The sequence below is a fragment of the Bombina bombina genome, chromosome 9 (assembly GCF_027579735.1).
Source record: "Bombina bombina isolate aBomBom1 chromosome 9, aBomBom1.pri, whole genome shotgun sequence".
NCBI lineage: Eukaryota > Metazoa > Chordata > Amphibia > Anura > Bombinatoridae > Bombina > Bombina bombina.
In genome coordinates, this window is record NC_069507.1 from 227,780,649 (window position 1) to 227,801,894 (window position 21,246).

Below are 21,246 nucleotides of genomic sequence, written 5' to 3' on the forward strand. Positions count from 1 at the left end.
TGGAGGATACCACAATGCACTGCAGACCCTGGGTGGTAGGCTGCCCTTCCCTCCATACAGTGACAATGCACCTAGCATGTGACCCCATCCATAGGGACTTCACAACTTGAGAGCTAGTAGGACACACAATGCATTACAGAAATGGGAGTCCATCCTTTATTATAGTAACAGTGAACCTGCAATGCAATATCTCTCCAGGCTGGCTAGCATGTCTGTCAGCACCCTCTTCTTGCACCCTGATAGGGTGTCATTTACTCCTTGTGTGCCAGTAGGCAACATAATGCACTGTAGACTGCACATCCATCTGTATAATGACATTAACAGCAATAACAGGCAGTGCAGGTTGATTTTAGCATGACCAGTCAGTATCAGCACTCACCATGCATCAAGTGTACTTCTAAACATAAGTTGCTGCCTGCAATGTAGTGTCATACTGACCCTTGTATGTCATTGCAGATGAATCCTAACAATGAAATGAACAGGTAGTGCAGGTTGAATTTAGCATAGTCAGTATCAGCACTCGCCATGCATTTTAAAAGGTGTACTTCTAAACATAAGTGCTATACTGATCCTTATGTCATGACACATCTTTCATTAAACTGACTGCAGTGACGCATGTTTGTCAACATTCACCTCGTGCAGAACATAAGAACCAAAACTAATTGTCTAGCTTTATGCATATCTCAGTATTTATCATTCCCATACCACCTCTATTGGGAGTCTGTTCCATGAATCTACAACTCTTTCTGTAAAGAAGTGTTACAATAAATTACTCCTTTAATGAATACCTTCCATCTTGATATTATGATCTTGTGTTTTGATTTTTTTTTTTTGGGGCGGGGGAGCATAAACAGAGCAGGGCACAGTTACTCTAACTGTGCTCAGGTTGAACCGTTAAAGAATTACTAATATGGTTTGTGCAGATTGCTGTAAACAGATTATAAATATACATTCAAAACAAAAACCAGCATGCATGTGCAAGTTATTTGTAGTACAAGTGACAACTTGCTTCATTCATTGTTCTCACTAAGCTTGTAGTTTACCATAATATAAATAGCAGTTTATCAATACATGACAGTCCAGGACAAATTTAATTTTAAAGGGGAAAAAAAAAAAACCATTCTATATTGCGTATGAAGGAACAGCAGTCAAACATTAGAAATATGTTTATTCCCTACAGTAGGTTACATATAAGCAGGAAATGTATGTTTTGTGCAGAACTTGTGCTGCTATATTAAAGGGACAGTAAAGTCAAAATTAAACTTTAGTGATTCAGATAGAACATGCAGTTTTAAACAACTTTCCAATTTACTTCTTTTATCAGATTTTTGTTCTCTTTATACTTTTGTTTAGAGTAAACCTAGGTGGGCTGATAGGAGCTTAGGAGTGTGCACGTGTCTATAGCAGTCTACAGCAGCAGCATTTGCAACTATATATAACATTGCTTTAAACCATGTTGCAAACACTGCTACCAGATGGGTTTAAGACACATGCACGCTCCTGAGTTCATCTAGGTTTAATCCCCAAGCAGAACATGCTGTGATCTGAGATGACTTTGCAGAAAAATGCATCATGTCTGCAGAAAGAACTGGACACATACAGGAACTATTAGTGATTTAACCTTATCAGGCTGTTCTCTTTAAACAGTGCCGTGCTCTGGCTGCACTTAAGTCTTCCTTAACACGATGCAGCCAGAGCGAAGCGCTATTTGAAGAGAACAGTCAAATATGGAGCAGCACTGTAGAGCAGTAGTACACAGATTTAATCACTATCTCTCAGGAATTTTTTCAACTTGCCCCCTAGCCTTTTCCCGGTCTGCAAAGCTGTGACTCCTGAATGTAAGATGTTCTTGTGAGCCACGCACCTTTTAATTACTACCTGATGTTCGACCAAGAGCAAAGGAAACATTTATTAAAGAGACGTTTTAAAAACTCAACATTTCTTTAATTCTCTGTGCAACTAATTTGCAATGCAATTTTCAACTGCTGCAATATATTATGAAACTTTAAACAATGCTTTATTCTCCAGTTAATCAACGCATTGCAGCTGAGTTGGTGTTTTAGTGTATCTGCCTAATTTAAAATTGAGTTTAATTTCAAAATGATCTGCAGAAAATGTCACTAAAAGATTCTCATTACAGAAAGTTCTGCCTTAAGGGGTTTAATCTTTAACAAAGAATACCAAGAGAACTAAGCAAAATTGATAACTGAAGTAAATGAGAAAGGTGTTTAAAATGTGGTGCTTTATCCAATCAATTTTGTTTAATTTTGACTTTAGTGTCCCTTTAAAGTGACACAAATCCCCACTGTTTTCTTTTATGATTCAGATAGTGTACAATTTTAAACAACTTTTCAATTTACTTCTGTTATCAAATTCTTTGTTTTCTTGTTATACTTTGTTGAAAGACAGGGATGTAAATTAAAGGGACAGTATACACTCATTTTCATATAACTGCATGCAATAGACACAACTATAAAGAATAAGATGCACAGATACTGATATAAATATCCAGTATAAAACTGTTTAAAAAACGTAGGGCTCGATTTATAAAAGCCCTACGGCTGCAACTTCTCACAAGGACTTGCTCGCCGTAATTTAACAAGCAACGGTCACCAGACCGCCCCTTCCCTAACCTCTTCACCACCTTTAAGGTGGCGAAATTCAATCTCCGCGGTCTAGTCCGACCAAGGAGATTGACACGTGAGCGCAAAATTTCGCCCCGCCACAGGCGAGCTGAGGCGGACTGTCCGCCTCAGCTTTGATAAACCTAGCCCTTACTTAGAAGCTCTGTTGAAAAGGTAGTTGGAAAGCCCACTGCAAGTGGGAAATAAGACCCCCCCCCCCTCTTTTGAATATGAAAAGACCCTTTACACAAACAGGAGCAAGCTGGAGTAGGTAGCTGACAGTATTCTCATAAAACTTTGGGGCTTGGTTAGGAGTCTGAAAATCAGAGCAATGTTATTTAACCCTTTGGGTGCTAAAATTTTTTTTATTTGTTGAACAAAAATGTTTTAACTTTTTTTTTTTAAGACTCCCAAGACTTACACTGTTGGAAAGGTTAGGCGATTACCTTTCCAATGGTCTTGGGGGTCTGTAGCTGCTTAGATGCCTGAGATACAGGCTTCTAAGCAGCATGCCCCCTGCTCCTATACTTAACATTAAGTACAGTATAAAAGTTGCAGTGACATCATCACATTATTGCGCATGACGTCACCGCGCATAACGTAAAGCCCCAGCAATGCCTGTCACTATGCAGGCCTGATCGCCGGCGTGGGAGCCCCCAGATCTCCCTCAAGGTGGGAGAGTTCTAGTGACGGCTCTGAGCCGTCATTAACACCAGAGTGGGAAACTCTGTGACGACTCAGAGCCGTCATTAGCACTCAAGGGGTTAAAAATAAGCAAAACTATACATTTAAAAAAATATATATAATAACTTTATGGGCTGTATAAATAGATCATCTACAAAACATTTATGCAAAGAAAAAGTGTATAATGTCCCTTTAAGTAGTGTCCACTATATGGCAGTAGTTTTGCAACAATGTTATACATTAACCTATTTAAGGTTGTTATGGCGTTTTTTTTTTCCCACCCTAACTGCGCTGGGCTTTAGCACCGTCAGGACGGAATAAAACGTCCTAGCCGTTTGGCTATCCTAAAGCTAACAGCGCATCCTGGATCTTAAGTTTCTTAAAATTACATGCTCTATCTGAATCGTGAAAGAAAAAACATGACTTTTACACCAGCACCAAGTTGTCGAAGAGTCCAAAAAAAAAAAAAAAAAGGAACACGGCAACTTGCTAGTTTTATTGCAATCTTTGGAGTATAGTAATGGACTTTGTAGGGGATTTATAGAGGTATCGCTGTAACCTGAATAGCACGGGAACAAAAATAAACAAACTGAAGGTGCGGGTAGAACTGCGTTAGGTGCAGATAGGTCTCAGATGCACCTAGAAGCGTCAGTAAAGATAACTCTGACTCACTATTTCTTGTATTTTGCTCCTCTTTCACTAAAGAATGAGGAGCTCGGCAAATCGCAGTTAATCATTTCTGTAGGATTTGGAGAATCAAGGGACCTAAATGCTTCTTCTGTAAGATAACATCTTGCTAAGACATTCCTAACCAAGATTTGCACGAGTAGAATTAAAGGGGCAGTCAAATCATAATTAAACTTTAATGGTACAGAATCCAGAGAGATCCTGCCATTTTAAACAACTTCCCAATGTTATTATATTAGGAAATGTTCTTTTTGTATCCTGTGTTGAAGAGCATGCATAGCCAGGCACAGGAGCAGCAATTCACTACTAGGAGCTAGATGGTGATTGGTTGTTGCACATATTGTCATTAGCTGTGTTCAGCTAGCTCCCAGTAGTGTATCTCCTAGTAAGAGCACCTCTGTGATGCAGAAAATTTATAGAAACGCAAGAAGTTACCATCATCTTTCCATGTAAAGAGAGTTGTTTTATTAAAGAGATATTAAACTCAAAATGTAATTCCGCATTAAAAGGTATAAAGGGACAGAAAATAAAAACTAAACTTTTATGATTCAGATAGATAACGTAATCGTAAACAGCTTTTCAATTTAATTCAATTATCATGTGTGCTTCATTCTCTTGGTATCATTTGTTGAAGGATCAGCAATGCACTACTGGGAGCTAGCTGAGCACATCTCGCAAAGCCAATGACATAAGGCATCTATGTGCAGCCACCAATCAGCAGCAAATGCATTGTTGCTCTTGAGCCTACCTAGGTATACTTTTCAACAAAGTATTACAAGAGAATGAAGCACAGAAGTAAATTGGAAATTTGTTTAAAATGAAATGCTTTATCTGAATCATGAATGTTTAATTTTGACTGATTTTTATATATGCTTAATTATAAAAATGTTTGCAATGCACATTCATTATTTATTTTGACTGGTTTTCTGTAATGTAACACTGAAAATTGCTCTCCCTAGCGAAGCTAAAGTGCATTTCATGGAGTGACTTTATTGCCCCCCCCTTTAACTTGGGATAGGAGCTTACTAGCTGCTATAGAAAACCTCTACAGCTCTATTGGTGGACAGTGACATGCCCACCTGTTTAACAAAACCCCCATCTAATACATCTTACAATACTGTCACTTAGAGGTAACAAACAAACATACTAGACGTGTATTTAACTATTTCCGACTGATCCGAATGTTGAATATTATGGCCACAATCCGCATTTAGCCATTTCCTGAGCCGGATTTTTTCTTGTGACAAGGCTGATCTTATTGTGTTGCACCCGCGCAAGAGTAAATCTGGCTCTGAAAAATGCTGAACACATGGATAGAAAACCCAGAACATATCATTTAAATAAAAAAAGGTTTTCAATTGTACTTCTAGTATCATATTGTCTTTGTTCCTATTATAATTCTTTGTTGAAGAGATACCTAGCTAGATGTCTGGAGCACTATATAGCAGGGAATAGTGCTGCTATCTAGTATTCTTACAAAACTGCTGCCATATAGTGCTCCAGATATGTGCACGCTCCTGAGCTTATGCCCCTGCTGTTCAACAAAAGATACCAAGAGGATGAAGAAAATGTTGGTAATAAAAGTAAATTAGAAATTGGGGTTCATATCCCTATATATATATATATATATATATATATATATATATATATATATATATATATATATATATATATATATATATATAATGTATATTAGATGTATTACACATAGACCCAGCTATTGTTATTGGCAACAATATTGTATTGTATGAACATATTTGTACAAACTATAATGATTGTCGTCTTGGCTTATTCCTCTCTACGTGCCATAACTATAAAACTGATATCATTCATCATTTAGGGAAATAGGGTAAAACTAATTGTGATCCTACATAAAAGAACAGTAGTTAATTAAAATGTTATTGAATAACTTGCTTGTATCATATTTATTTTGTTCTTTACTGTAGAGCATATGTAGGTAGGCTAAGGAAAGTGCACGTCCTGAGCACTATATGGCAGCAGCGTTTTACATATGCATCAGAAATTAAATGAACCGGATACTCAAAATGACCTTAACCCCTTTGTTGCGTCCAGCGTACCCTGTATGCCGGCCATGGCAAGGGTTTCCAGCTCTGTAGAACTGCGTGACAAAACTTATTTTCTCAGCATGGCCTACAGCCCTGGGAGCACTTGTGACGGCCACTGTTGCAAAGCAGTTAATGTCCCTTTACTTTATACGACTCAGGGTGGCTCTCTTGTGACTTCGGGCCTTACATTTCTTCACTTCGTGTCTTCTTTTGCAACACACAATGCTCTCTTCCTGATGCACAATTCTTACCTGAGATTCCTATACATAGGTTTCTGGGTCTGTATGCATATATGGAGAACAATATTTGTATAGCTAAAGAATTGGTGTTAAAGGGACATAACATTTACTTTATTTCCTTGGTATCCTTTGTTGAAAAGCATAAATAGGTAGGCTCGGTAGCAGCACTACACTTCTGGAAACTAGCTGGTGATTGTTGGATACACATATATGCCTCTTGTCATTAGCTCACTGGATGTGTTCAACAAAAGGATACCAAGATAATTAAGCAAACTTGGTAATAGAAGTAAATTGTAACGTTTTTTAAATTGCTGATGCTCTATCTGAATTGTGTTCCTTTTTAATCATGTGTTTAACTCCTTTGCATTTCCTTTATGAAGTTTTTATATATATATATATATATATATATATATATATATGTGTGACTTTATAGCCCCTGAGTTTAAAAGTTTTTAACATCCCCGTTCTGCATTATTTGATAATGAAATGTATTGTATTAAATCGGAACGTTCATTTCAGTTGCATCAATACATTTGGAGCTAAACTGAGTTTAGTTGTGTATTCTGTTCTTCTCCTATACATGTGCGCACCATCTGGGGCTCCGTAACCTTCACAATTCTGTCATATAGAGAGTTTTCCCTTGGGGGAGAAGGACAATGCCACAAGATTAACTCTGTTGCACATTTGCAGATTGATGAGTTTATTGCAGTCTACTGAGTAGATGCTGCCCTGATTTACCATGGCATTTAATTAACACTGAATGAATAATATGAAAAAAGTCAATAATGATTTCAACCCGGAATATGTAATCAAAGCTCTTAGGTTTTAGTAGTTCCTATACCATGAGCACCTTCACCACCATTTGTGGTTTTACTGAATCTCAAAGGATGGTGGTTATCTAGTGCTCAAGTACACAGATGGAGCACTAAATAAAGAAAATCACATTAACAATAAGAAAAAAAAATAAAAAAATAGAGCTGTAAATGGACAAAATGAATATGAAAAAAGCAGGATTTCACAAATATTAGCATTTTTCCCTGAAAGGAATGTGATGTAAATTGTTCTTCAAATGGGAACTAAACAGCACTGTGTGCTTGCTGCTCATTGGCTGACAGTAATTGCCTGCTCATACTCATTGGCTGACTGGTATTGTCTGATCATTACAATATTATTGGCTGACCGTTACTTCCTGCTCATACTCATTGGCTGACATTTACTTCTTACTAATCCTATTTTTTGCTGATTGGTAAAAATGCTCATTATACTGTTTAACCTGTGGGGATTAGCAGGATATACAGAGCTGATACAGTTGTATACATTTAAGGAACAGAAAAAAAAAAAAAAAGTAAGTGCTACTTATCTTTAATACTAAAAATGATTACAATGCACCTGGTTTAATATTTTAGTTTTTCACTTAACCCCTTAGTGACCAGAGCACTTTTCCATTTTCTGTCCGTTTGGGACCAAGGCTATTTTTACATTTCTGCGGTGTTTGTGTTTAGCTGAAATTTCTCCAACATAGGTGTGTCCGGTCCACGGCGTCATCCTTACTTGTGGGATATTCTCTTCCCCAACAGGAAATGGCAAAGAGCCCAGCAAAGCTGGTCACATGATCCCTCCTAGGCTCCGCCTACCCCAGTCATTCTCTTTGCCGTTGTACAGGCAACATCTCCACGGAGATGGCTTAGAGTTTTTTAGTGTTTAACTGTAGTTTTTATTATTCAATCAAGAGTTTGTTATTTTAAAATAGTGCTGGTATGTACTATTTACTCAGAAACAGAAAAGAGATGAAGATTTCTGTTTGTATGAGGAAAATGATTTTAGCAACCGTCACTAAAATCCATGGCTGTTCCACACAGGACTGTTGAGAGCAATTAACTTCAGTTGGGGGAACAGTGTGCAGACTTTTGCTGCTTGAGGTATGACACATTCTAACAAGACGATGTAATGCTGGAAGCTGTCATTTTCCCTATGGGATCCGGTAAGCCATGTTTATTACGATCGTAAATAAGGGCTTCAAAAAGGGCTTATTAAGACTGGACTTTTTCTGGGCTAAATCGATTCATTATTAACACATATTTAGCCTTGAGGAATCATTTTATCTGGGTATTTTGATATAATAATATCGGCAGGCACTGTTTTAGACACCTTATTCTTTAGGGGCTTTCCCAAAGCATAGGCAGAGCCTCATTTTCGCGCCGGTGTTGCGCACTTGTTTTTGAGAGGCATGGCATGCAGTCGCATGTGAGAGGAGCTCTGATACTTAGAAAAGACTTTCTGAAGGCGTCATTTGGTATCGTATTCCCCTTGGGGCTTGGTTGGGTCTCAGCAAAGCAGATACCAGGGACTGTAAAGGGGTTAAAGTTCAAAACGGCTCCGGTTCCGTTATTTTAAGGGTTAAAGCTTCCAAATTTGGTGTGCAATACTTTTAAGGCTTTAAGACACTGTGGTGAAAATTTGGTGAATTTTGAACAATTCCTTCATGTTTTTTCGCAATTGCAGTAATAAAGTGTGTTCAGTTTAAAATTTAAAGTGACAGTAACGGTTTTGTTTTAAAACGTTTTTTTGTACTTTGTTATCAAGTTTATGCCTGTTTAACATGTCTGAACTACCAGATAGACTGTGTTCTGAATGTGGGGAAGCCAGAATTCCTATTCATTTAAATAAATGTGATTTATGTGACAATGACAATGATGCCCAAGATGATTCCTCAAGTGAGGGGAGTAAGCATGGTACTGCATCATTCCCTCCTTCGTCTACACGAGTCTTGCCCACTCAGGAGGCCCCTAGTACATCTAGCGCGCCAATACTCCTTACTATGCAACAATTAACGGCTGTAATGGATAATTCTGTCAAAAACATTTTAGCCAAAATGAACCCTTATCAGCGTAAGCGCGACTGCTCTGTTTTAGATACTGAAGAGCATGACGACGCTGATAACAATATTTCTGAAGGGCCCCCAACCCAGTCTGATGGGGCCAGGGAGGTTTTGTCTGAGGGAGAAATTACTGATTCAGGGAACATTTCTCAACAAGCTGAACCTGATGTGATTGCATTTAAATTTAAGTTGGAACATCTCCGCATTCTGCTTAAGGAGGTATTATCCACTCTGGATGATTGTGACAAGTTGGTCATCCCAGAGAAACTATGTAAAATGGACAAGTTCCTAGAGGTGCCGGGGCTCCCAGAAGCTTTTCCTATACCCAAGCGGGTGGCGGACATTGTTAATAAAGAATGGGAAAGGCCCGGTATTCCTTTCGTCCCTCCCCCCATATTTAAAAAATTGTTTCCTATGGTCGACCCCAGAAAGGACTTATGGCAGACAGTCCCCAAGGTCGAGGGAGCGGTTTCCACTTTAAACAAACGCACCACTATACCCATAGAGGATAGTTGTGCTTTCAAAGATCCTATGGATAAAAAATTAGAAGGTTTGCTTAAAAAGATGTTTGTTCAGCAGGGTTACCTTCTACAACCAATTTCATGCATTGTCCCTGTCGCTACAGCCGCATGTTTCTGGTTCGATGAGCTGATAAAGGCGGTCGATAGTGATTCTCCTCCTTATGAGGAGATTATGGACAGAATCAATGCTCTCAAATTGGCTAATTCTTTCACCCTAGACGCCACTTTGCAATTGGCTAGGTTAGCGGCTAAGAATTCTGGGTTTGCTATTGTGGCGCGCAGAGCGCTTTGGTTGAAATCTTGGTCGGCTGATGCGTCTTCCAAGAACAAGCTACTTAACATTCCTTTCAAGGGGAAAACGCTGTTTGGCCCTGACTTGAAAGAGATTATCTCTGATATCACTGGGGGTAAGGGCCACGCCCTTCCTCAGGATCGGCCTTTCAAGGCAAAAAATAAACCTAATTTTCGTCCCTTTCGTAGAAACGGACCAGCCCAAAGTGCTACGTCCTCTAAGCAAGAGGGTAATACTTCTCAAGCCAAGCCAGCTTGGAGACCAATGCAAGGCTGGAACAAGGGTAAGCAGGCCAAGAAACCTGCCACTGCTACCAAGACAGCATGAAATGTTGGCCCCCGATCCGGGACCGGATCTGGTGGGGGGCAGACTCTCTCTCTTCGCTCAGGCTTGGGCAAGAGATGTTCTGGATCCTTGGGCGCTAGAAATAGTCTCCCAAGGTTATCTTCTGGAATTCAAGGGACTTCCCCCAAGGGGGAGGTTCCACAGGTCTCAGTTGTCTTCAGACCATATAAAAAGACAGGCATTCTTACATTGTGTAGAAGACCTGTTAAAAATGGGAGTGATTCATCCTGTTCCATTAAGAGAACAAGGGATAGGGTTCTACTCCAATCTGTTCATAGTTCCCAAAAAAGAGGGAACGTTCAGACCAATCTTAGATCTCAAGATCTTAAACAAGTTTCTCAAGGTTCCATCGTTCAAGATGGAAACCATTCGAACTATTCTTCCTTCCATCCAGGAAGGTCAATTCATGACCACGGTGGATTTAAAGGATGCGTATCTACATATTCCTATCCACAAGGAACATCATCGGTTCCTGATGTTCGCATTCCTGGACAAACATTACCAGTTCGTGGCGCTTCCTTTCGGATTAGCCACTGCTCCAAGGATTTTCACAAAGGTACTGGGGTCCCTTCTAGCTGTGCTAAGACCAAGGGGCATTGCTGTAGTACCTTACTTGGACGACATTCTAATTAAAGCGTCGTCCCTTCCTCAAGCAAAGGCTCACACAGACATTGTCCTGGCCTTTCTCAGATCTCACGGATGGAAAGTGAACGTGGAAAAGAGTTCTCTATCTCCGTCAACAAGGGTTCCCTTCTTGGGAACAATAATAGACTCCTTAGAAATGAGGATTTTTCTGACAGAGGCCAGAAAAACAAAGCTTCTAGACTCTTGTCGGATACTTCATTCCGTTCCTCTTCCTTCCATAGCTCAGTGCATGGAAGTGATCGGGTTGATGGTAGCGGCAATGGACATAGTTCCTTTTGCGCGCATTCATCTAAGACCATTACAACTGTGCATGCTCAGTCAGTGGAATGGGGACTATACAGACTTGTCTCTGAAGATACAAGTAAATCAGAGGACCAGAGACTCACTCCGTTGGTGGCTGTCCCTGGACAACCTGTCACGAGGGATGACATTCCGCAGACCAGAGTGGGTCATTGTCACGACCGACGCCAGTCTGATGGGCTGGGGCGCGGTCTGGGGATCCCTGAAAGCTCAGGGTCTTTGGTCTCGGGAAGAATCTCTGTTACCGATAAATATTCTGGAACTGAGAGCGATATTCAATGCTCTCAAGGCTTGGCCTCAGCTAGCGAGGGCCAAGTTCATACGGTTTCAATCAGACAACATGACAACTGTTGCGTACATCAACCATCAGGGGGGAACAAGGAGTTCCCTGGCGATGGAAGAAGTGACCAAAATCATTCTATGGGCGGAGTCTCACTCCTGCCACCTGTCTGCTATCCACATCCCAGGAGTGGAAAATTGGGAAGCGGATTTTCTGAGTCGTCAGACATTGCATCCGGGGGAGTGGGAACTCCATCCGGAAATCTTTGCCCAAGTCACTCAGCTGTGGGGCATTCCAGACATGGATCTGATGGCCTCTCGTCAGAACTTCAAAGTTCCTTGCTACGGGTCCAGATCCAGGGATCCCAAGGCGGCTCTAGTGGATGCACTAGTAGCACCTTGGACCTTCAAACTAGCTTATGTGTTCCCGCCGTTTCCTCTCATCCCCAGGCTGGTAGCCAGGATCAATCAGGAGAGGGCGTCGGTGATCTTGATAGCTCCTGCGTGGCCACGCAGGACTTGGTATGCAGATCTGGTGAATATGTCATCGGCTCCACCTTGGAAGCTACCTTTGAGACGAGACCTTCTTGTTCAGGGTCCGTTCGAACATCCGAATCTGGTTTCACTCCAGCTGACTGCTTGGAGATTGAACGCTTGATCTTATCGAAGCGAGGGTTCTCAGATTCTGTTATCGATACTCTTGTTCAGGCCAGAAAGCCTGTAACTAGAAAGATTTACCACAAAATTTGGAAAAAATATATCTGTTGGTGTGAATCTAAAGGATTCCCTTGGGACAAGGTTAAGATTCCTAGGATTCTATCCTTCCTTCAAGAAGGATTGGACAAAGGACTATCTGCAAGTTCCCTGAAGGGACAGATTTCTGCCTTGTCTGTGTTACTTCACAAAAAGCTGGCCGCTGTGCCAGATGTTCAAGCCTTTGTTCAGGCTCTGGTTAGAATTAAGCCTGTTTACAAACCTTTGACTCCTCCTTGGAGTCTCAATTTAGTTCTTTCAGTTCTTCAGGGGGTTCCGTTTGAACCCTTGCATTCCGTTGATATTAAGATATTATCTTGGAAAGTTTTGTTTTTAGTTGCAATTTCTTCTGCTAGAAGAGTTTCAGAATTATCTGCTCTGCAGTGTTCTCCTCCTTATCTGGTGTTCCATGCAGATAAGGTGGTTTTACGTACTAAACCTGGTTTTCTTCCAAAAGTTGTTTCTAATAAAAACATTAACCAGGAGATTATCGTACCTTCTCTGTGTCCGAAACCAGTTTCAAAGAAGGAACGTTTGTTGCACAATTTGGATGTTGTTCGCGCTCTAAAATTCTATTTAGATGCTACAAAGGATTTTAGACAAACATCTTCCTTGTTTGTTGTTTATTCCGGTAAAAGGAGAGGGCAAAAAGCAACTTCTACCTCTCTCTCTTTTTGGATTAAAAGCATCATCAGATTGGCTTACGAGACTGCCGGACGGCAGCCTCCCGAAAGAATCACAGCTCATTCCACTAGGGCTGTGGCTTCCACATGGGCCTTCAAGAACGAGGCTTCTGTTGATCAGATATGTAGGGCAGCGACTTGGTCTTCACTGCACACTTTTACCAAATTTTACAAGTTTGATACTTTTGCTTCTTCTGAGGCTATTTTTGGGAGAAAGGTTTTGCAAGCCGTGGTGCCTTCCATTTAGGTGACCTGATTTGCTCCCTCCCTTCATCCGTGTCCTAAAGCTTTGGTATTGGTTCCCACAAGTAAGGATGACGCCGTGGACCGGACACACCTATGTTGGAGAAAACAGAATTTATGTTTACCTGATAAATTACTTTCTCCAACGGTGTGTCCGGTCCACGGCCCGCCCTGGTTTTTTTAATCAGGTCTGATAATTTATTTTCTTTAACTACAGTCACCACGGTACCATATGGTTTCTCCTATGCAAATATTCCTCCTTAACGTCGGTCGAATGACTGGGGTAGGCGGAGCCTAGGAGGGATCATGTGACCAGCTTTGCTGGGCTCTTTGCCATTTCCTGTTGGGGAAGAGAATATCCCACAAGTAAGGATGACGCCGTGGACCGGACACACCGTTGGAGAAAGTAATTTATCAGGTAAACATAAATTCTGTTTTTCCTCTTACTCATTTACTGTACCCACACATATTATATACCGTTTTTCTCGCCATTAAATGGACTTTCTAAAAATACCATTATTTTCATCATATCTTATCATTTACTATAAAAAAAATTATAAAATATGAGGAAAAATGGAAAAAAAAACACACTTTTTCTAACTTTGAACCCCAAAATCTGTTACATATCTACAACCACCAAATAACACCCATGCTAAATAGTTTCTAAATTTTGTCCTGAGTTTAGAAATACCCAATGTTTACATCTTCTTTGCTTTTTTTGTAACTTATAGGGCCATAAATACAAGTAGCACTTTGCTATTTTCAAACCATTTTTTTTCAAAATTAACGCTAGTTACATTAGAACACTAATATCTTTCAGGAATCCCTGAATATCCATTGACATGTATATATTTTTTTTTAGAAGACATCCCAAATTATTGATCTAGGCCCATTTTGGTATATTTCATGCCACCATTTCACCGCCAAATGCGATCAAATACAAAAAATTGTTCACTTTTTCACAAATTTTTTCACAAACTTTCAGTTTCTCACTGAAATTATTTACATACTGCTTGTGCAATTATGGCATAAATGGTTGTAAATTCTTCTCTGGGATCCCCTTTGTTCAGAAATAGCAGACATATATGGCTTTGGCATTGCTTTTTGGTAATTAGAAGGCCGCTAAATGCCACTGCGCACCACACGTGTATTATGCCCAGCAGTGAAGGGGTTAATTAGGGAGCATGTAAGGAGCTTTTTGGGGTAATTTTAGCTTTAGTGTAGTGTAGTAGACAACCCCAAGTATTGATCTAGGCCCATTTTGGTATATTTCATGCCACCATTTCACCGCCAAATGCGATCAAATTAAAAAAAAACGTAAAATTTTTCACAATTTTAGGTTTCTCACTGAAATAATTTACAAACAGCTTGTGCAATTATGGCACAAATGGTTGTAAATGCTTCTCTGGGATCCCCTTTGTTCAGAAATAGCAGACATATATGACTTTGGAGTTGCTTTTTGGTAATTAGAATGCTGCTAAATGGCGCTGCGCATCACACGTGTATTATGGCTAGCAGTGAAGGGGTTAATTAGGTAGCTTGTAGGGAGCTTGCAGGGTTAATTTTAGCTTTAGTGTAAAGATCAGCCTCCCACCTGAAACATCAGACCCCCTGATCCCTCCCAAACATCTCTCTTCCCTCCCCTACCCCACAAATGTCCCCGCCATCTTAAGTACTGGCAGAAACTCTGCCAGTACTAAAATAAAAGGTATATTTGGGCTTTTTTGTTAGCATATTTACATATGCTTCTGTGTAGGGATCCCCCTTAGCCCCCAACCTCACTGATCCCCCACTAAACAGCTCTCTAACCCTCCCCCTCTGACTTAATGTGCGCCATCTTGGGTACTGGCAGCTGTCTGCCAGTACCCAGTTTAGAGAAAAAAAATGCTTTTTTTAAAATAAAATATGTCCCTTTTCTGTAGTGTAGCTTCCCCCCCCCCCCCCAAGACCAACCCCCCACCCCTTCCAGATCCCTTAGATGGTAAAAGTAAAAGTTTATTTCATTTTTTTTTTACTTTTACTTTTTTACTTTTCTGTAGTGTAGCGGTTCCCACCCGCTCCCGCCCCGTGCACGCGCCCCCCCCCCCCCCCCCCGTGCACGCGCGCGCCCCCGACGATCCCGATCCCGCCCCCCGTGACGTCACGCGCAACACCGATGGCCGCCCACCCGCCTCCCAATTCGGCTCCCACCCACCAACGATACCGGCCATCGATGTCCGGTGCAGAGAGGGCCACAGAGTGGCTCTCTCTGCATCGGATGGCCATGTATGGTTATTGCAGGATGCCTCCATATCGAGGCATCACTGCAATAACCGGAAAGCAGCTGGAAGCGAGCAGGATCGCTTCCAGCTGCTTTCCACACCGAGGACGTGCAGGGTACGTCCTCAGGCGTTAACTGCCTTTTTTTTGAGGACGTACCCTGCACGTCCTCGGTCATTAAGGGGTTAAACCATTATGTGCTTTTTTTTTTAAACCTTCCAACTTTAAAATCTTTTCTTGGATTCAGGACTTCAAACCAGTTTGTGTCAAATTTGTCAAAGATAAAGAATTATCTAAGTTACTTAATTTATTGGAGGAAATTAAGTTAGAAAGATCAGATTCCAATCCCTCAATACTAAGTAAACTCACTTCGAGTTACTATTTTGTGGAAATAGCTACTAGCAATATAGTCTCTCTTTAAATGCAAACTAAATAAACAAGTTTTATATATGGGGTAAAGTGAACCCTACAGATCACGATTAATATTTCTCAACATGACTTATTACTGCAATAGAAGAATTTATTAAACATGTAATCCCACCTTGTTCTAAATGAAATATTGGTGTAACTGTAGTTCCTGTGAGCGGAGATAAAAGAAAATTGTATAAATGAAAGGATCAGTAAATACAGTAGATTTGCATGATAAAAAGACAATGCAAAATAGCACTTAGTCTGAACTTCAGTAGTGTATTTTTTTTTCTGACAAATTTAAGTTACGTCTATTTCCACTCCTCCTGTATCATGTGACAGCCATCAGCCAATCACAAATGCATATACGTCTAGTCTGAGTTCTTGCACATGCTCAGTAGGAGCTGGTGACTCAAAAAGTGTAAATATAAAAGCCTGTGCACGTTTTGTTAATGGAAGTAAATTTTGAAAGTTGCTTAAAATTGTGTGCTTATGAAATTTTAATTTCAACTTGAGTGTCCCTTTAATTACTGACTCTTACTTAAAAGGGACATGAAACATAAATTTTCTTTCATGATTCAGATAGATAGAGAATACAATTTCAAACAACTTTCTAGTTTACTTCTATTATCTAATCTGTTTCTTTCTCTTTGAATCATTTGTTGAAGGAGCAGCAATGCACTACTGGTTTCTAACTGACCACATGGGTGAGCCAATCACAATCAATATATATATATGCAGGCACCAATCAACAGCTAGAACCTTGGTTATCTGCTGCTCCTGAATTTGCCTAGATAAACCTTGGAGCAAAGGATAACACGAGAAAGAAGCAAATTAAATAATAGAAGTAAATTGGAAAGTTTTTTTTTTTGGGTTTCATGTCTCTAAAAGTTCCTTCAAATATTTTTGAGGACAAGAGGAGCAAGGTATAAAAATAGGCTACAGTTCTGTTGAAAAAGGGATATCTGGTCACTAGAGTGTACCGTGCAATCCAATGAACAGTGAGGAGTAGAAATATTTTTTATTAAATAGCCAGGCAGTTCAATGTTGTATGATCTCCCAAGTGTACTTGTACCCTATCTCCATACAAGCAAGAGACTGTGGCATTGAATGTGGATTACAGGCCCTGAAAATACCAAATGAGAGGTGTTGAGTATAGGAGTCAAATTCTTGAAGCCATTCTTCCTGAATGAGTTGGTAATATGCTTGGATTCCCATCTTATTAAAAGATTAGAGACTTTATATCCCAGGATAAGGGACCATTACATTATTATTATCAGTTATTTGTAGAGCGCCGCTGCCAACAGATTCTGCAGCGCTATAAACATGGGTCTAATATGCAAGGTGACAATTAAAGGGACATAATACTCATTTGCTAAATCACTTGAAACTGATGCAGTATAACTGTAAAAAGCTGACAGGAAAATATCACCTGAGCATCTCTAAGTAAAAAAGGAAGATATTTTACCTCACAATTTCCTCAGCTCTGCAGAGTAAGTTCTGTGTAGAAAGTTATACTCAGCTGCAGGTAAAAAAATAAAAATAAATTAAGAAATGAACAGCAGCCAATCAGCATCAGCAGTGCTGAGGTCATGAACTCTTTTACTGTGATCTCATGAGATTTGACTTAACTCTCATGAGATTTCATAGTAAACTTCCTTACACTGAATAGGGAAATAAGATGAGTGTGCACAAATGCTTGCTCCTTTCACTGTCCCGGGACAGACATACTAATTTGCTGCTTAGAAGTCCTTTGGATGTGGCAACTGAGGAACTTTTGAGGTAAAATATCTTCCTTTTTTACATAGAGATGTTCAGGTGATATTTTCTAGTCAGCTTTTTACAGCTGTGCTGCATCACTTTCAAGTGTTTAAACATTTGGGTATCATGGTCCTTTGAGGGAGACAAAGGGATAGAGGACCCTGCCAAGAGTTTCACTGTTTTAAATCAGCTCTCATGAAGGTGACCCACAAAAAAAATGGGGTCGTAGGCTTACATACTATGGGAGTTCAAGGGGATAACAAAAGGAGGAGAGGAACTAAGGTAGGAAAATGTTAATGTATATTATATGCATCCCTGAACAGTAAAGTCTTTATGGAGCCCTTGAAAGTTTGAAGGCAGAAAGTTCCACAAAATTAGACCAATCTGGAGAAGTCTTGTAGACGGAAATGTGAGGAGGTAACACGCGAGGAGGAGAGAATAAATATAATTAACTGGTGCATTATAAAAACGACAATGCAATAACTTGCAGAACTTTAAATAAGCAGTAGATACCCCCCCCCCCGTTTCATTTGACAAACATCAGCCAATCACAGACTAGTATACGTATACCCTGTGAGCTTGTGCACATGCTCAGTAGGAGCTGGTGTCTCAGAAAGTGTGCAAAATTTGATAATGGAAGTAAATTACAAAGATACTTAAAGCTGTATGTTCTATTTGAATCAAGTTTATTTTGACTTGAGTGTCCCTTTAATAGTCATGGTGCAATCCTTTCCACCTTGCAAGCCTGTGTGATATTAAAGGAGCCTTAACTTTTTTTATTTTAATTTTTTTATTTATGCCGCAGAAATGATCACCTGTGTTGTAAAAAGATCTGCATACAAACTAAGTGTTGTAAAGGCATATTAAACTGTCATTGTTTTACTAAAGTGAAGTGTGCATTGGTTTGTAGTCCCATGGCATACTCCTTGACAAAGCTTCTTGGATATTTATCATAGCTCTTTTGCTGTAGTCAATGAAAGCAAAAAAAAGTAAGCTCCTTCACGTATCGACCAATCACTGTGCAAGACATAGAAGGGTCAGGATTCCGATCATTAAATAACGTAAAGGGACATAAATTCTAAAATGTTACTTTCATGATTCAGATATTACATTTAAAGATCAAATGACAAGAGGCGTATATGTGCAGCCATCAATCAGCAGCTAACCCGCAGTAGTGCATTGCTGCTCCTGAGCCTACCTAGGTATGATTTTCAACAAAGGATGCAAAGAGAACAGAGTACATTAGATAATTGGAAGTAATTTGGAAAGTTGTTTAAAATGGCATGCTCTGTCTGTCCTTTAATGATTTAATTGTTTTGTGTCACAATATTTCTGGTATTGTTTCTATGTATATGTAATATATGTGTAGCTATATGGCTAGATATGTTGCAAGTATGGGATATAGTGCGTGTCTGTTGTCATGTAGGGTGTGGTGAGTGTACAGTGTGATAAGGAATAGTGTATACTGAAGATATTTATGCCTTAGTAGCATTTGGGGCTGATAAAGGAAATAGTTTTGGAGCATTGTGTGTCTTAACTTTTAAAGGGACAGTCTAGTCAAATATTAACTTTTCATGAATGAGATAAGTCAAGCAATTTAAACAACTCTCCTATTTACTTTTATCAAGTTTGATTTCTTTTGCTATTCTTAGTTAAAAGCTAAACCTAAGTAGACTCATATTCTAAATTTCTAAGCCCTTGATGGCTGCCTTTTATCTGAATGCATTTGATAGTTTTTCTACAGCTAAAGGACGTTAGTTCACGCGTGCCATAAAGTTACATTGTGCTCACACCCGTGAAGTGATGTATCAGCACTCAAATACAAGTCTGTCAAAAGAACTGAAATAAGGGGGCAGTCTGCAGAGGCTTAGATACAAGATATTCACAGAGGTAAAAAGTATATTAATATAACAGTGTTGGTTATGCAAAACTGTGGAATGGGCAATAAAAGGGATTATTATTATTATTATGTAGAGCGCCAACAGATTCCGCAGCGCTGTAAACATAGTCGGTGTACAGGATAGCTTTTGTAGGGGTCAAGTGGGTAGAGGGCCCTGCCGAGAGTTTCACTGTTGTAATCGGCTCTTATGAAGCGATCTGTAAACAGCTGGGCTCATAGGCTTACAATCCAAGGGGTTCAAGGGGAAAGCAATGGCGTTAGGAAAGGTTAGTGTTGGTTGTATGCATCCCTGAATAGTAGAGTTTTTAGGGAGTGCTTGAAGCTGTTAAAACTAGGGGAGAGTCTTATGGAGCGAGGCAGGGAATTCTACAAGATGGGGGCCAGTCTGGAGAAGTCCTGTAAACGTGAGGAAGTAACAAGAGAGGAGGAGATCCTGAGCTGATCGAAGGGGACGGGAGGGAGAGTATCTAGAGACAAGTTCTGAGATGTAGGGGGAGCAGTGCAGTTGAGCTTTATATGTCAGGGTGAGGATTTTGTGTTTAATCCTAGAGGCAAGAGGAAGCCAGTGAAGGGATTGGCAGAGAGGTGCAGCAGATAAAGAGCGACGAGTAAGGAAGATGAGCCTGGCAGAGGCATTCATAATGGATTGTAAAGGAGCTATGCGGCAGCTAGGTAGACCAGAGAGGACGGATTTGCAGTAGTCTAGGCGGGAAAGGATGAGAGAGTGGATTAAAATCTTGATTGTATCTTGTGTAAGGAAATGTCTAATTTTAGCAATGTTTTTAAGGTGGAAGCGGCAGGCTTTAGCTTAGGACTGAATGTGAGGAGTGAAGGAAAGATTTGAGTCAAGTGTGACCCCAAGACATCGGGCGTGCGGGGTAGGGGTAATGATGGAATTATCAACAGTTATCGAAATTTTGGGGGTGGAGACATTGGAAGAAGGGGGGAAAAATGAGTTCAGTTTTGGAGAGATTTAGCTTAAGGTAGTGAGAGGACATCCAAGATGAGATGTGAGAAAGACAGCTAGTGACACGGGTTAGTAAGGAAGGAGGTAGGTCTGGTGCAGAGAGGTAGATTTGGGTGTCATCGGCATACAAATTTTATTGAAACCCATGGGACTTTATTAAGGAACCTAGTGATTACGTGTAGATTGAAAATAGAAGGGGACCAAGGACAGAGCCTTGAGGTACCCCAACAGAAAGTGGTAACGGGGCAGAGGATGCTCCGGAGAAGGCTACACTAAATATATACGGTTAGTCAGATAGGAAGAGAACCACGAGAGAGCTGTGTCACAGATGCCGAAGGAATGGAGGGTTTGGAGCAGAAGAGGGTGGTCAACAGTGTCAAAGGCTGCAGACAGGTCAAGGAGGATAAGCAGAGAGAAGTGGCCTTTGGATTTTGCTGTAAGTAGGTTATTGGTAACCTTGATAATTGCTGTCTCTGTAGAGTGATGGGAACGAAATCCAGATTGCCGTGGGTCAAGGAGAGTTTAGTGTAAGGAAATGGGATAGACGTGCGTAAACTAGCTTTTCGAGGAGCTTTGAGGCAAGAGGGAGTAGGGCGGTAATTGGAAGGGGAGGTTGGATCAAGGGAAGGTTTTTTTGAGGATAGGTGTGACCAGTGCATGTTTTAGAGATGAGGGAAATATACCAGTGCTGAGGGAGAGGTTGAAAATGTGT

At 40.3% G+C, this 21,246-nt stretch overlaps 1 protein-coding gene across 1 annotated transcript in view; it reads left to right on the forward strand.

Moving 5' to 3' along the window:
- The window catches only part of SHTN1 (shootin 1), a 467,849-nt gene that overhangs the window by 687 nt on the left and 445,916 nt on the right, over positions 1-21,246 (forward strand). The window lies entirely within an intron of this gene.